The following is a 15,092-nucleotide window of genomic DNA, read 5'->3' as shown; positions in this document are numbered from 1 at the left end:
TGGTAATAGGAACATACATGTTGGTAATTACCTTAAATGTAAATGGATTAAAAGCTCCAACCAAAAGACATAGACTGGCTGATTGGATACAAAAACAAAACCCATATACATGCTGTCTACAAGAGACCCACTTCAGACCTAGGGACACATACAGACTGAAAGTGAGGGGATGGAAAAAATTTTCCATGCAAATGGAACTGAAAAGAAAGCTGGAGTAGTAATTCTCATATAAGACAAAATAGATGTTAAAATAAAGTCTATTACACGAGACAAAGAAGGACACTACATAATGATCAAGGGGTCAATCCATGAAGATATATAACAATTGTAAATATTTATGCACCCAACACAGAAGCACCTCAATACATAAGGCAAATGCTAACAGCCATAAAAGGGGAAATCGACAGTAACACAATTATAGTAGGGGACTTCTTTAACACCCCACTTTCACCAATGGACAGATAATCCAAAATGAAAATAAATAAGGAAACACAAGCTTTAAATGACACATTAAACAAGATGGACTTAATTGATATTTATAGGACATTCCATCCAAAAACAACAGAATACACATTTTTCTCAAATGCTCATGGAACATTCTCCAGGATAGATCATATCTTGGGTCATAAATCAAGCCTTGGTAAATTTAAGAAAATTGAAAGCATATCAAGTATCCTTCTGACCACAATACTATGAGACTAGATATCAATTGCAGTAAAAAAAAAAAAACTGTAAAAAAATACAAACACATGGTGGCTAAACAATATGCTGCTAAATAACCAAGAGATCACTCTAGAAATCAAAGAGGAAATCAAAAAATACCTAGAAACAAATGACAATGAAAAGACGATGACCCAAAACCTATGGGATGCAGCAAAATCAGTTCTAAGAGGGAAGTTTATAGCAATACAATCCTACTTCAAGAAACAAGAAACATCTCGAATAAACAACCAAATCTTACACCTAAAGCAATTAAAGAAAGAAGAACAAAAAATCCCCAAAATTAACAGAAGGAAAGGAATCATAAAAAACAGATCAGGGGGATTCCCTGGTGGTGCAGTGGTTGAGAATCTGCCTGCCAATGCAGGGGACACAGGTTTGAGCCCTGGTCTGGGAAGATCCCACGTGCCGCGGAGCAACAGGGCCCGTGAGCCACAATTACTGAGCCTGCGCGTCTGGAGCCTGTGCTCCGCAACAATAGAGGCCACGATAGTGAGAGGCCCGTGCACCGCGATGAAGAGTGGCCCCCGCTTGCCGCAACTAGAGAAAGCCCTCGTACAGAAACGAAGACCCAATACCGCCAAAGATAAATAAATAAAAAATAAAATATGTATGTTATAAAAAAAAAAAAAGATCAGAAATAAATGAAAAGGAACTGAAGGAAACAATAGCAAAGATCAATAACACTAAAAGCTGGTTCTTTGAGAAGATAAACAAAATTGAAAACCATTAGCCAGACTCATCAAGAAAAAAAAGGAAAAGACTCAAATCAACAGAATTAGAAATGAAAAAGGAGAAGTAACAACTGACACCGCAGAAATACAAAGGATCATGAGAGATTACTACAAGCATCTATATGCCAATAAGTAAAATGGACAACCTGGAAGAAATGGACAAATTCTTACAAAAGCACAACCTTCTGAGAGTGAACCAGAAAGAAACAGAAAATATAAAAGGACCAGTCACAAGCACTGAAATGGAAACTGTGATTAATTATCTTCCAACAAACAAAAGCCCAGGACCAGATGGCTTCACAGGCAAATTCTATCAAACATTTAGAGAAGAGCTAACACCTATCCTTCTCAAACTCTTCCAAAATATTATCAGAGGGAGGAATACTCCCAAACTCATTCTACAAGGCCACCATCACCCTGATACCAACACCAGAAAACAATGTCACAAAAAAAGAAAACTACAGGCCAATATCACTGATGAACATAGATGCAAAAATCCTCGACAAAATACTAGCAAACAGAATCCAACAGCACAGTAAAAGGATCATACACCATGATCAAGTGGGTTTTATTCTAGGAATGCAAAGATTCTTCAATATATGCAAATCAATCAATGTGATACACCATATTAACAAACTAAAGGATAAAAACCATATGACCATCTCAATAGATGCAGAAAAAGCTTTTGACAATATTCAACACCCATTTATGATAAAAACTCTCCAGAAAGTAGGCATAGAGGGAACTTACCTCAACATAATAAAGGCCATATATGATAAATCCCCAGCCAACATCATTCTCAATGGTGAAAAACTGAAACCATTTCCACTAAGATCAGGAAAAGACAAGGTTGCCCACTGTCACCACTATTATTCAACATAGTTTTGGAAGTTTTAGCCACAGTAATCAGAAAAAAAAAAAAAGAAATAAAAGGAATCCAAATCATAAAAGAAGTAAAATGGTCACTGTTTGCAGATGACAATATACAATATATAGAGAATCCTAAAGATACTACCAGAAAACTACTAGAGCTAATCAATGAATTTGGTAAAGTAGCAGGACACAAAATTAAGGCACAGAAATCTCTTGCATTTCTATACAGTAATGACGAAAAATATGAAAGAGAAATTAAGGAAACACTCCCATTTACCATTGCAACAAAAAGAATAAAATGCCTAGGAATAAACCTACCTAGGGAGACAAAAGACCTGTTATGCCGAAAGCTATAAGATACTGATGAAAGAAATTAAAGATGATACAAACAGATGGAGAGATATACCATGTTCTTGGATTGGAAGAATCAACATTGTGAAAATGAATATACTATCCAAAGCAATCTACATATTCAGTGCAATCCCTTTCAAACATCCAATGCCATTTTTCACAGAACTAGAAGAAAAAATTTCACAATTTGTATGGAAAAATACTCAGGGCAATCTTGAGAAAGTAAAATGGAGATGGTGGAATCAGACTCTCTGACTTCAGATTATACTACAAAGCTACAGTTATCAAGGAAGTGTGGTTCTGGTACAAAAACAGAAATATAGATCAATGGAACAAGATACAAAGCCCAGAGATATACCCATGCACATTTGGTCACCTTATCTTTGATAAAGCAGGCAAGACTATACCGTGGAGAAGAGACAGCTTCTTCAATAAGTGGTGCTAGAATAACTAGACAGCTAAATGTAAAAGAATGAAATTAGAACACTCCCTAACACCACACACAAAAATAAAAGCTAAATGGATTAAAGACCTAAATGTAAGGTCAGACACTATAAAACTCTTAGAGGAAAACATAGGCAGAACACTCTATGACATATCACAGCAAGATACTTTTTGACCCACCTCCTGTAGAAATGGAAATAAAAACAAAAAATAAACAAATGGGACCTAATGAAACTTAAAAGCTTTTGCACAACAAAGGAAAACATAAACAATATGAAAAGTCAACCCTCAGAATGGAAGGACATATTTGTAATTGAAGCAACTGACAAAGGATTAATCTCCAATATATACAAGCAGCTCATGCAGCTCAACATCAAAGAAACAAACAACCCAATCCAAAAATGGGTGGAAGATCTAAATAGATATTTCTCCAAAGAAGATATACAGATTGCCAACAAACACATGAAAGGATGCTCAACATTACGAATCATTGGAGAAAGCAAATCAAAACTACAATGAGATATCACCTCACACTGGTCAGAATGGCCATAATCATTATCAAAAAATCTGCAAACAGTAAATGCTGGAGAGGGTGTGGAGAAAACGGAACCCTCTTACACTGTTGGTGGGAATGTAAATTTCCATAAGTGTATGGAAAACAGTATGGAGGTTCCTTAAAAAACTAAAAATAGAACTACCATATGACCCAGCAATCCCACTCTGGGACATACACCCTGAGAAAACCATAATTCAAAAAGAGACATTTACCACAGTGTTCATTGCAGCACTATTTACAATAGCCAGGACATGGGAGCAATCTTAGTGTCCATCAACAGAAGAATGGACAAAGAAGATGTGGCACATATATAGAATGGGATATTACTCAGCCATAAAAAGGAATGAAATTGAGTTATTTGTAATGAGGTGGATGGACCTAGAGTCTGTCATACAGAGTGAAGTAAGTCAGAAAGAGAAAAACAAATACCATATGCTAACACATATATATGGAATCTAAAAAAAAAAAAAAGTGGTTCTGAATAAACTAGGGGCAAGACAGGAATAAAGATGCAGATGTAGAGAATGGACTTGAGGACATTGGGAAGGGGAAGGGGAAGCTGGGACGAAGTGAGAGAGTGGCATTGACATATGTACACTCCCAAATATAAAGTAGATAGCTAGTGGGAAGCAGCCACATAGCACAGGGAGATCAGCTCGGTGCTTTGTGACCACCTGGAGTGGTGGTATAAGGAGGGTGGGAGGGAAGCTCAAGAGGGAAGGGATATGGGGATATATGTTTACTCATAGCTGATTCACTTTTATATACAGCAGAAACTATAACAACATTGTAAAGCAGTTATACTCCAATAAAGATGTTTAAAAAAAAGTCCTTATCCACTTTATTTTCAAAAGGTATTCTTATATGTGCATAGAAGTCTGTGTTGACAGGTTTTTATTTTCCTTTCAGAACTTCAAAGATATCACACCATTGTCTTCTTACTTCCAGAGCCCTGACAAGAAGTGTACAATGATCTTAATTATTGTCCTCTACAGATAAGGTGTCCTTTTCTCTGGCTTCCTTCAAGAATTTCCTTTATTTTTCATTTACAGTAGCTTAAATATGATGTGTCTAACTATGCTTTATTTGATATTTATCCGGCTTGAAGTGATCTGAGATTCTTGAATATGTGGTTTTCTGTCATTTATTATTTGAGGGAAATTATTGGCAATTACTTTGTCCTCTGTTCTTACCTGGGTCTCCAAATGAATGTAAGTTGAACTACTGAATCTTTAGCTTTGTTGAGTCTACTGATGTGTCCATTGAGGAATTCTTTTCCTGATATCATTTAAAAAGTATTTCTTGTATTTCTTTCTAATTCTTTTTATATTTCCTATCATTTGCTAAAATTCCCAATTTTTTACATATGTTGTGCACATTCACCACTATATTTCTGACTATAATAATCATAATAATTTTAAAGTCCTTGTGTGATTATTCCAACATGTAAGACATTTCAGTTTATGTATTTTGGTTGTTTTGTTTACTATCTATAGTGTCTTATTTCTTGCTATATTGTGTATCTCATAATTTTTGAATGAATGTTGGTCATCATGTATGGAGCAACAGATACCGAGGAAAATAGTATTTATTTCTGGAAATGGGTATGCCTTTTCTGTCATATCTTTGAGTAGAGTAGCAGTTGAGGTACTCTAATCAGGACTTGGGTTTTAATTTTGTTTTTGCTATAGTTAACCAAATTTGTACCAAAATTGTCCAATTTGTCTAATGATAGCTTGTTCGGAGGGTGGGAACTGAGATGTTGAAGGGTTTTCCTCTAGCTGACCTCTCAGATTTCAGCCCCCTCTGTGGCCCTGAGACTCAGAGAAGGTCACTTTCCATGCTCTTGTCCCTCTGCATTGTATGATGTGATATATATACATATATTATATTATATATATTATATACGAGAGTATGTATATATATAGTATAATATATTAACATAATACAAATTATATATTAATATTAATATGATATATATCATATTATATGATATATTATACTATTAGATATTATTATATATTGTAAGATATATATTATTTACATATTATATGTTAATAGTATCTATTATTATATATTAATATAAAGTGACATGACACGATATACATAATATATACTATACAATATATAATATAATATATAATATAATGCATATATTACACATAATATATAAGGTAATATAAAATTAAATACTATACATAATTATTTACTATATTATATTAATATAATATATAATTTTGTATATTAATATCATATGATATTATATATATTATATGATATTTAATATTATATATAATTATATTATATAATGTCATGTAATATTATAATAATAATGTATATTTTATAATAATATATATTATTATATAATATATTATAATGTTATATAATATATTATTATATTAATATAAAATATAATTTAATATTATAATATATGATATATGATATAGTATTATATTTTATATTACATGCATTATATATAATATGTCATATCATATTATATTAATATATAATAACATATTATATGATAATATAATATATTAATATAAAATTATAATTTAATATTATAAATTATGATATATTATATAATATTATATTATATTTTATGTTACATACATTATATATAATATGTCATATGTTATATGAATATATAATAACATATTATATGATAATATATTATTATATTAATATAATAAATAAATTATATTTTACTATTATAATATTAATATATAATATTAATATATAATAACATACTATATGATAATATATTATTATATTAATATAATAAATAAATTATATTTTACTATTATTATATTATATGATATATATCATATATAATACATATCATATCAATATATTATATATTATATATTATATATATATTATATTATATATTATCAATATATTATATATTATCTCATAATATATATTTATATCATATTATTATAATATAATATATTGATGTATGTTTCATAATATTATATTAATAAATACATAATATATTGATATTATATTATACGATTTATTTCATTTATCATATATTTCATATATAATATACATATCAATATTTGTATATTATATATTACATATTTAATGTTATATTTTAATATATGACTAAATATAATTTATTATACTATATTTATAATATATGACATATATTACATCTAATATTATCTATGATATATTATATATATTATATATAGTAATCCCATTGCATTCTTTTGTTAAGTAGCCTAGGCATACAGCTTCAATACAATCAACATTTATAGAGTACCTACTGTGCACAAGGTATAACAGTAAATATGATGAGGTTCCTACTGTTTAGGAGTTCATAGTCTAGTGGGAGAAAAAACATACAGATACAGGTGGAGCTCAAATAAAAACAAATTAACAGCTTTTTAAAATCATTTTCCATTTTTTAAGTGCCATTAAAATATGTGGCTCCTGATTTCAGGTACAATTTTAATGAAGTATGAGTTAAAGGCTGTGGCAAATTTGATAATTTTTTACTACATGAATAAGTAAAAAATTTGTGGCAGTAAATTATTCAACTTGGATGGATAAGAATTGAAGACTAATGATAAGACTAAAATCATGTTTATTGATGAAAAACTATATAGTCATTTGAGAATGGGTGGCTGAGTTGGAGAACAAATATTTCTTTGAAATGACATAAAAAATAAGTGGCCAAATTGTATGATATTACATAGTTGAATCACAAAGAAAAACACATTCAGGAATAGCTTTAGACAGGGTAAGATATGAAATGAAGCAGTGAGCGAGAGGCACTTTTGAAAGACAATAAGCCAAGAGTCAATGTAGTATAGTCAGATAGTTTTTGCAGCAAATATACACACACACACACAAAAATACCCACATATATATATATATATATACATATATATTTACATATCTGTAAATGTATATATTACTTAACTGAACATATATGTGCATATTTAAATATATGTAAATTTATATTAGGTGAATTATAAGTAATAAATTATATACATATACATCTTTTTCCAGAAGGAGTTGGAGTAGTAGTTTGGAATGAGCAAGAAGAAGCCATTTTTTTCTTTTTCTTAATTATAATGGATTTGAGAGAAAAGGATAAAAGGCCCAATTTTATAATTCTAGGATTGCAATAGGGTAAGTGGCCAAGATTATGTTTTCTTTTCCATGTTTACATTATTTGAAGTAAGACTTATAAAGTGCATAGTCAAATAGTTAAGCTGAATCTATCTTCTGGGGAAAAAAGAAAATCCCCTGAAGTCAAAAAGGAAATAACACCTATTACAATGACTACAATCTAGAACACTCACACCATTGAATACTGGTGACAATGTGGAACAATATGAATTCTCATTCATTGTTGGTGAGAATGCAAAATGGTACAGCCACTTCGGCACTGTGGCAGTTTCTTACATAACTAAACACACTCTTACCATACAATCCAGCAATTGCAATCTTTGGTATTTACTCAAAGGAGTTCAAAACCTGTACACAGATATTTATAGCAACTTTATTCAAGATTGCCAAAACCTAGAAACAACCAAGATGTCCTTCAGGAGGTGAATGGATAAATAAATTATTGTATATCCAGACAATAGACTATTATTCAGCACTAAAAAGAAATGTGCTATCAAGCCATGAAAGGACATGGAGGGAACAAATGCACATTCCTAATTGAAAGAAACCAATCTGAGAAAGCTAAATACTGTATGATTCTAACTATATAGTATTCTGGAAAAGGCAAAACTATGGGAAAGTAAAAAGTCATTTGTTGCCAGATGTTAAGTGTGAGGGATAGATGAATAGGTGGAGCACAGAGGGCTTTTAGGAAAGTGAAACTACTATATATGATACTACAATGGTGGAAACATGTCATTCTACATTTGTTCAAAGCCATAGAATTACACCACCAAGAGTGATCTTTAATAAAAACTATGAACTTTGGGTGATTATGATGTGTCAGTATAGGTTCATCAATTGTAGCAAATGTACCACTCTGATGAGGGATATTGATAATTGTGGAGGCTGTACACAAGGTGGGGCAGGAAGTATATAGGACATCTCTGTATCATCTACTAAATTTTGCTGTGAACTTAAAACTGCCCTAAAAAATAAAGTTGATTTAATACAACCAAAAATCCCACATTAATTAGGTAGAATAAGGACTTAAATTCCTTTACTAGATCATATATATAGCTAGAATGAAATAAACAATTATAATTTTTTAAGAAAAGGAAATAGAATCTGCTAGTACAGAATGACAATAATAAGTAACTTTATTTGTTGAGTATATTTGTTTATTTTGTGCCAGAAACTCTTCAAAGAAATTTATGTGTATTAAATCATTCATTCCACACACAAAATTTTATAAATGTACTTGCATTATTTCTAAAATTATTTAGATCAGGTAACTGAGGCCCATGGAATTTAATCAATTTTCCTAATGTCACATAGCCCAAAAATGGTAGATCCCAGATTCAAATTCAAGCATTAGAGTTCTTGAGTTATTAACACTCTCTATCTACTAATCTTCATATAGTTATTACTTGAATGTTCCCTATGGTAGTATTATGGTTTTAGGTTATTACATCTAAACTAACAGAATAGTGTGAAAACCAAGTCTCAAAATATATTTAAGTGAAGTAATGTGGGAAACCATTCAATCAGGAAGACTAACTTCTTTCACACTTGCAGGTAAGAGGGAATGCGTACTTGTCCCCATCAGATTATAGACTGGGTGATATAGTTGAAGTGATTATTTTCCATGAAGATTATAGGAGATTTTTGTGCTTTGGTTTCCAAAAAAATGTAATCTATCGACACTTTATTCTTTATGTTTTTCAAGATAGGCTGGTACTTTTTTTTTTTTTAATCAGATAATGTTGATCTGTATTTCTTATTTTTAAGCTACATTCCATAGAAAAATGTATTCTATGAGATATGAAAGATTATTTTAAGAGATGGCTGGCTGAATTTGTTTGGAAAAATTCTGTGTAGACAAGGTTAAATAAGTTATTGAGTATTTACCTAATATTGAACTCAGTGATAAGTGGAAGCAAAGTATGAAGTGTTTCCCAAACCCAGCACCTCATTACAACTCTTGGTGTATTTTTACGATCATTATTTAAAATTTCACTACCCTTGAAAACCCTCATGATGTAACTGAGGTAGCTATGCTTATAATAACTTTATTCCAATGAAAAGTATGGTAGTAAAATTTTCAGTGAATAAAGTTAACAGTTAATATTTCAATGTTGTTAAATAGAATAATTTAAGCTCCACTGTATGGTCTACCCATCAACACCTGAGACTAAAGGTATAAGCAGACTCAAATTACAATTAGATACTTATTTTTTCCCCAAGACAATGATATATTTTCTTTCATTTGTAGAAATTAAAAACAGATCCATTTAGCTATAGGAATTTAGTAGGGAATATTAAAAGTGATAATTGACATAAGTCAGGAAAAGATGTATTTAACACATTGCATGTGTTATTAAGTCATCCATTTGGGTGGAAAAAAAGGAATCCTTCCCTCCCTAGATTAAAGAATAGATTCTAAGTGGCTTAAGGAAGTATTTTACAGTACCAGATGAATTATTTTTCTTTGTGACTATATTTATAATCTTAAGTGCATGTAAGGGCATATTAAGTAAAGAAGCCAGAAATGATAATAATAAGTACCACAAATACAAAGCAGTTACTACCTGCCAAATGCTACATTCTTTATTTGAATTATCTAATCAGTTCTTACAATCTACCTAGAACCAGGTACTGTTAATTCCTCCTCTTTACATATTTATTAACCTAGCCAAGAGAGGTTTTTGTCCAATATTCTAATTGCTTAATATTACAGCAATAAAGTGGTAAAGTCAGAATTTAAAATAATTTAGTTTGGCTTCAAAAATACAACAGCAAAACACAGGTAATATATTCAGATTGTCATAATTTTTTAAATGTTATATTGTTAGTGATATCAAAGATAATACGGAGAAGTTATTCTCATATGATGTTGTACTTACTGCAGTTTGATATATACTTTTTGAGAATGATTTTGCACTAAAATTTAAATTTAAAATATGCCTACCTCTTGATTCAGTCTTTGCACATGTAGGAATTTATCTCAGTTATCCCTGTTAGACTTTTTTTTTAAAACATCTTTACTGGAGTATAATTTCTTTACAATGGTGTGTTAGTTTCTGCTTTATAACAAAGTGAATCAGCTATACATAAACATTTATCCCCATACCCCTTTCCCCCTTGAGCCTCCCTCCCACCCTCCTCATACCACCCCTCTAGGTGGTCACAAAGCACTGAGATGATCTCCCTGTGCTATGCGGCTGCTTCCCACTAGCTTCTATTTTACATTTGGTAGTATACATAAGTCATGCCACTCTCTCACTTCGATCCAGCTTACCCTCCCCCCTCCCTGAGTCCATTCTCTATGTCTATGTCTTTATTCCTGTCCTGCCTCTAGGTTCTTCAGAACCTTTTTTTTTTTAGATTTCATATATATGTGTTAGCATACAGTATTTGATTTTCTCTTTCTGACTTCCTTCACTCTGTATGACAGACTCTAGGTCCGTCCACCTCACTAAAAATAACTCAATTTCGTTTCTATTTATGGCTGAGTAATATTCCATTGTATATATGTGCCACATCTTCTTTATCCATTCATCTGTCAATGGACACTTAAATTGCTTCCATATCCTGGCTATTGTAAATAGAGCTGCAATGAACATTGTGGTACATGACTCTTTTCGAATTATGGTTTTCTCAGGGTATATGCCCAGTAGTGGGATTGCTGGGTCGTATGGTAGTTCTATTTTTAGGTTCTCAAGGAACCTCCATACTGTTCTCCATAGTGGCTGTATCAGTTTACATTCCTAACAACAGTGCAAGAGGGTTCCCTTTTCTCCACACCCTCTCCAGCATGTATTGTTTGTAGATTGTTTGATGATGGCCATACTGACTGATGTGAGATGGTACCTCATTTTAGTTTTGATTTACATTTCTCTAATGATTAGTGACATTGAGCATCCTTTCATGTGTTTGTTGGCAATCTGTATATCTTCTTTGGAGAAATGTCTATTTAGATCTTCTGCTCAGTTTTGGATTGGGTTGTTTGTTTTTTGGATATTGAGCTGCATGAGCTGCTTGTAAATTTTTCAGATTAATCCTTTGTCAGTTGCTTCATTTGCAAATATTTCCTTCTATTCTGAGGGTTGTCTTTTCGTCTTGTTTATGGTTTCCTTTGTTGTGCAAAAGCTTTTAAGTTTCATTAGGTCCCATTTGTTTACTTTTGTTTTTATTTCCATTTCTCTAGGGGTTGGGTCAAAAAGGATCTTGCTGTGATTTATGTCATAGAGTGTTCTGCCTATGTTTTCCTCTAAGAGTTTTATAGTGTCTTTCCTTACATTTAGGTATTTAATCCATTCTGAGTTTATTTTTGTGTATGGTGTTAGGGAGTGTTCCAATTTCATTCTTTTAAAATGTAGCTGTCCAGTTTTCCCAGCACCACTTATTGAAGAGGCTGTCTTTTCTCCACTGTATATTCTTGCCTCCTTTATCAAAAATAAGGTGACCATATGTGTGTGGGTTTATCTCTGGGCTTTCTATCCTGTTTCATTGATCTATATTTCTGTTTTTGTGTCAGTATGGAGTCTGAAGTCCGGGAGCCTGATTCCTCTAGCTTCATTTTTCTTTCTCAAGATTGCTTTGGCTATTCAGGGTCTTTTGTGTTTCCATACAAATTGTGAAATTTTTTGTTCTAGCTCTGTGAAAAATCCTTTTAGACCTTTTAACTATTTTTCACTACACATGAAAAAATGTGACTGAAATTTTTAGGAGGCAATTAGGTTTCTAACTGGGCTTTTAGAAAACAGAATATAACAAATATGAAACAAGGGCTAGAATAGAATCTAGGTATTGCCTAGTCTATCCTTTTACTTGATAGTTACCAAATAGAGACCTGGAGAGGTTAAATATTTATTTCTATAGCTAATTCTTTTGGAGATCAGAGTAGAATATAATATTCTGTGGCCTGTTCCATAGACATTTTATTTACATTATTCTGCAGACATTAGTCATGTAATTCTGCAGATGTTTTGTTACTCATGGAAAATAATCATGTAATTTGTACCACGGTTTAAGAAATCTTTTGTTCTTTCAAAATTCTAGCTCCTCAAAATACACATATGCCAAGTTATGCTACTGTGATGAACACGAAGAGATAAAGACTTTGTCTTGGAAAGGTAAACAGATTATATGTGAATATATTGTTTTAGAGTTATTTATAGAAAAATATTAAATATCCTTCATAATCCCTGCCAATGCATATTAAAGCTCAAAATAAACAATGTCATTTCTAGTAATAGCAAAGTCCACGAAAGCAAGAATATTTTTGAAAACTTGATACTATAATTATTACTGTTAAAATGTTCATAGTACCAAAATTTAAGGATGACAAAGTTAAAATGACCCAACACTTCCCAGCCAATACCATGGCATACCTCAGAGAGCACTATTCAAGTTTGCAAGTATCCTTCCTACATATTTCTCTATGTACCCCATACTTTTATTTTTTCCTCTGCACTTCAATTTCACATAAATGATATTATGCTTTGGAAATGTTTTCTTGTTTGAAAAATACACCTATTATTTTCCTTTTTAGTATAGTAGAATATTCTCTAAAATTTTCTCTAATAATGATCATTATTCTGTTCCAACTTTTCTCTATTATGTAAATTGTTGCAATGGCTCTCCTTAAGCATGTAACTTTGTATTCTGGTGTCAGTATTTCTAATAAATAGAAGAAATGTAGTTGGCGGGTCAAATAGTATGCATTTTATATTTGATAGTAAAAATCATCTCAAAGAGCTATTCTAGTTTAAACTTCCAACAATTGTGTATGGAATGAGTACTTCCCATAATCTTGCCAGTTATCAATTATAATTTTTTTAAAATTTGGCTTATCTTAATGGTATTTCACAAGTATTTTAATTTGAATTTTAGATATTATTTGAGATATTCAATTCATTTAATGTGCTCATTCAGTTTATGGGTAATTTGTATTACTTCTTATGTTGACTGATTCATGTCTATAGTTAATGACAGTTAATAACTTTGCTCCCTGTTTGTTTTTGTTTTTTTTTCCTGTGGGGCTCTTTCCTTATTGTTTTGAAATAACTATTTATATAACTATGTTCTAGCCTATTATTTATTGCAAATAAATGTTTCCAGTCTTCTTTCTTACTTTTCAGAACATCGTATTTTTCAGAATATTCATATCGCCTTTGCCACCTACAATTGATTTAATTTTCATATGGTCAATTCAAGCAATGTTTTACTTTATGGTTTCTTAACAACTTGTTTTCTGGCTTATCACAGCCAAAAAAATATTCAAATATCTATCTATATATATATATAACTATACTGTTATTTATATCTTTACCTATAAGTGTATTTTTCTATAGGTTTATTATATATATATGTATGCATGTACTCTTCTGTCAAAATCTTTCATTCATCTGAATTTTTTTTATGTATATGAGAAAACATAGATAAAAACTTTAATTATTTCCCAACTTGATCATCATTATTTCAATATCATTTTAAATATTGTTAATAATAATCTGTAATATATATAAATCCCATATATACATGGCATTTCTATTTCATGTACTTCTTGGCTTATTTTATGATGTGAATGGGAAGCAGGACACTACAATAAAAGCTTCCACCCAAAAGCCTTGCATTAGTTTTATAGCCTGCTTCTTGCTGGTTTAGGTCCTAAGGGTTCAGAGTATAAGTTAAATGACAACAAGTATTCTTAGGCCAGAATTGTAGATTCTATGGAAGTAAATTTTCTGCTAAAACTTAGAAGGCATCCAGATGATTTGCTTTCAGCTACTTCCATGGGAAAATAAGCAGGGTCAAAAACATCTGATTGTGATGTTTAAACCTGAATTAGCATTATTTTAAGGGCTCTGTTCTTGAAATTTCCCCCTCTTTCTTCTTCTTAAGCCCATCTGAGATTAAAGACTTGGTTGAGAAGACAAAAGAAATTTGAGAAAAGCCATAAAATGGACAAAAGCATAATTTGGTCTTGGTTTCTTTACTTGTACTTGTGATATGTCTGAGGATAGATCCTTGAATGTTCTTGCAAAGGGCTCTAAGAGAATCTTATCTCTTCCTCTTTAGTTTTCATTTGTTTGTTTCTTTGTTTTTGTTTTTATATTATCAATTATCTTTTTCAAGTCTGTGAAGTGCCAAATAATTGAACTCTCTTTTTTTTTAGGTACAGTAAATCTTCAGTAAATTTATTTATTTATTCTCTGTTTTATTGAGATATAATTGATGTATAACATTGCATAAGTTTAAGTTTTACACCATAATAATATGAC

Source organism: Balaenoptera physalus (genome assembly GCF_965194825.1).
Source record: "Balaenoptera physalus genome assembly, chromosome: 15".
Taxonomy (NCBI): domain Eukaryota; kingdom Metazoa; phylum Chordata; class Mammalia; order Artiodactyla; family Balaenopteridae; genus Balaenoptera; species Balaenoptera physalus.
Note: the sequence above shows the minus strand (reverse complement) of the source record.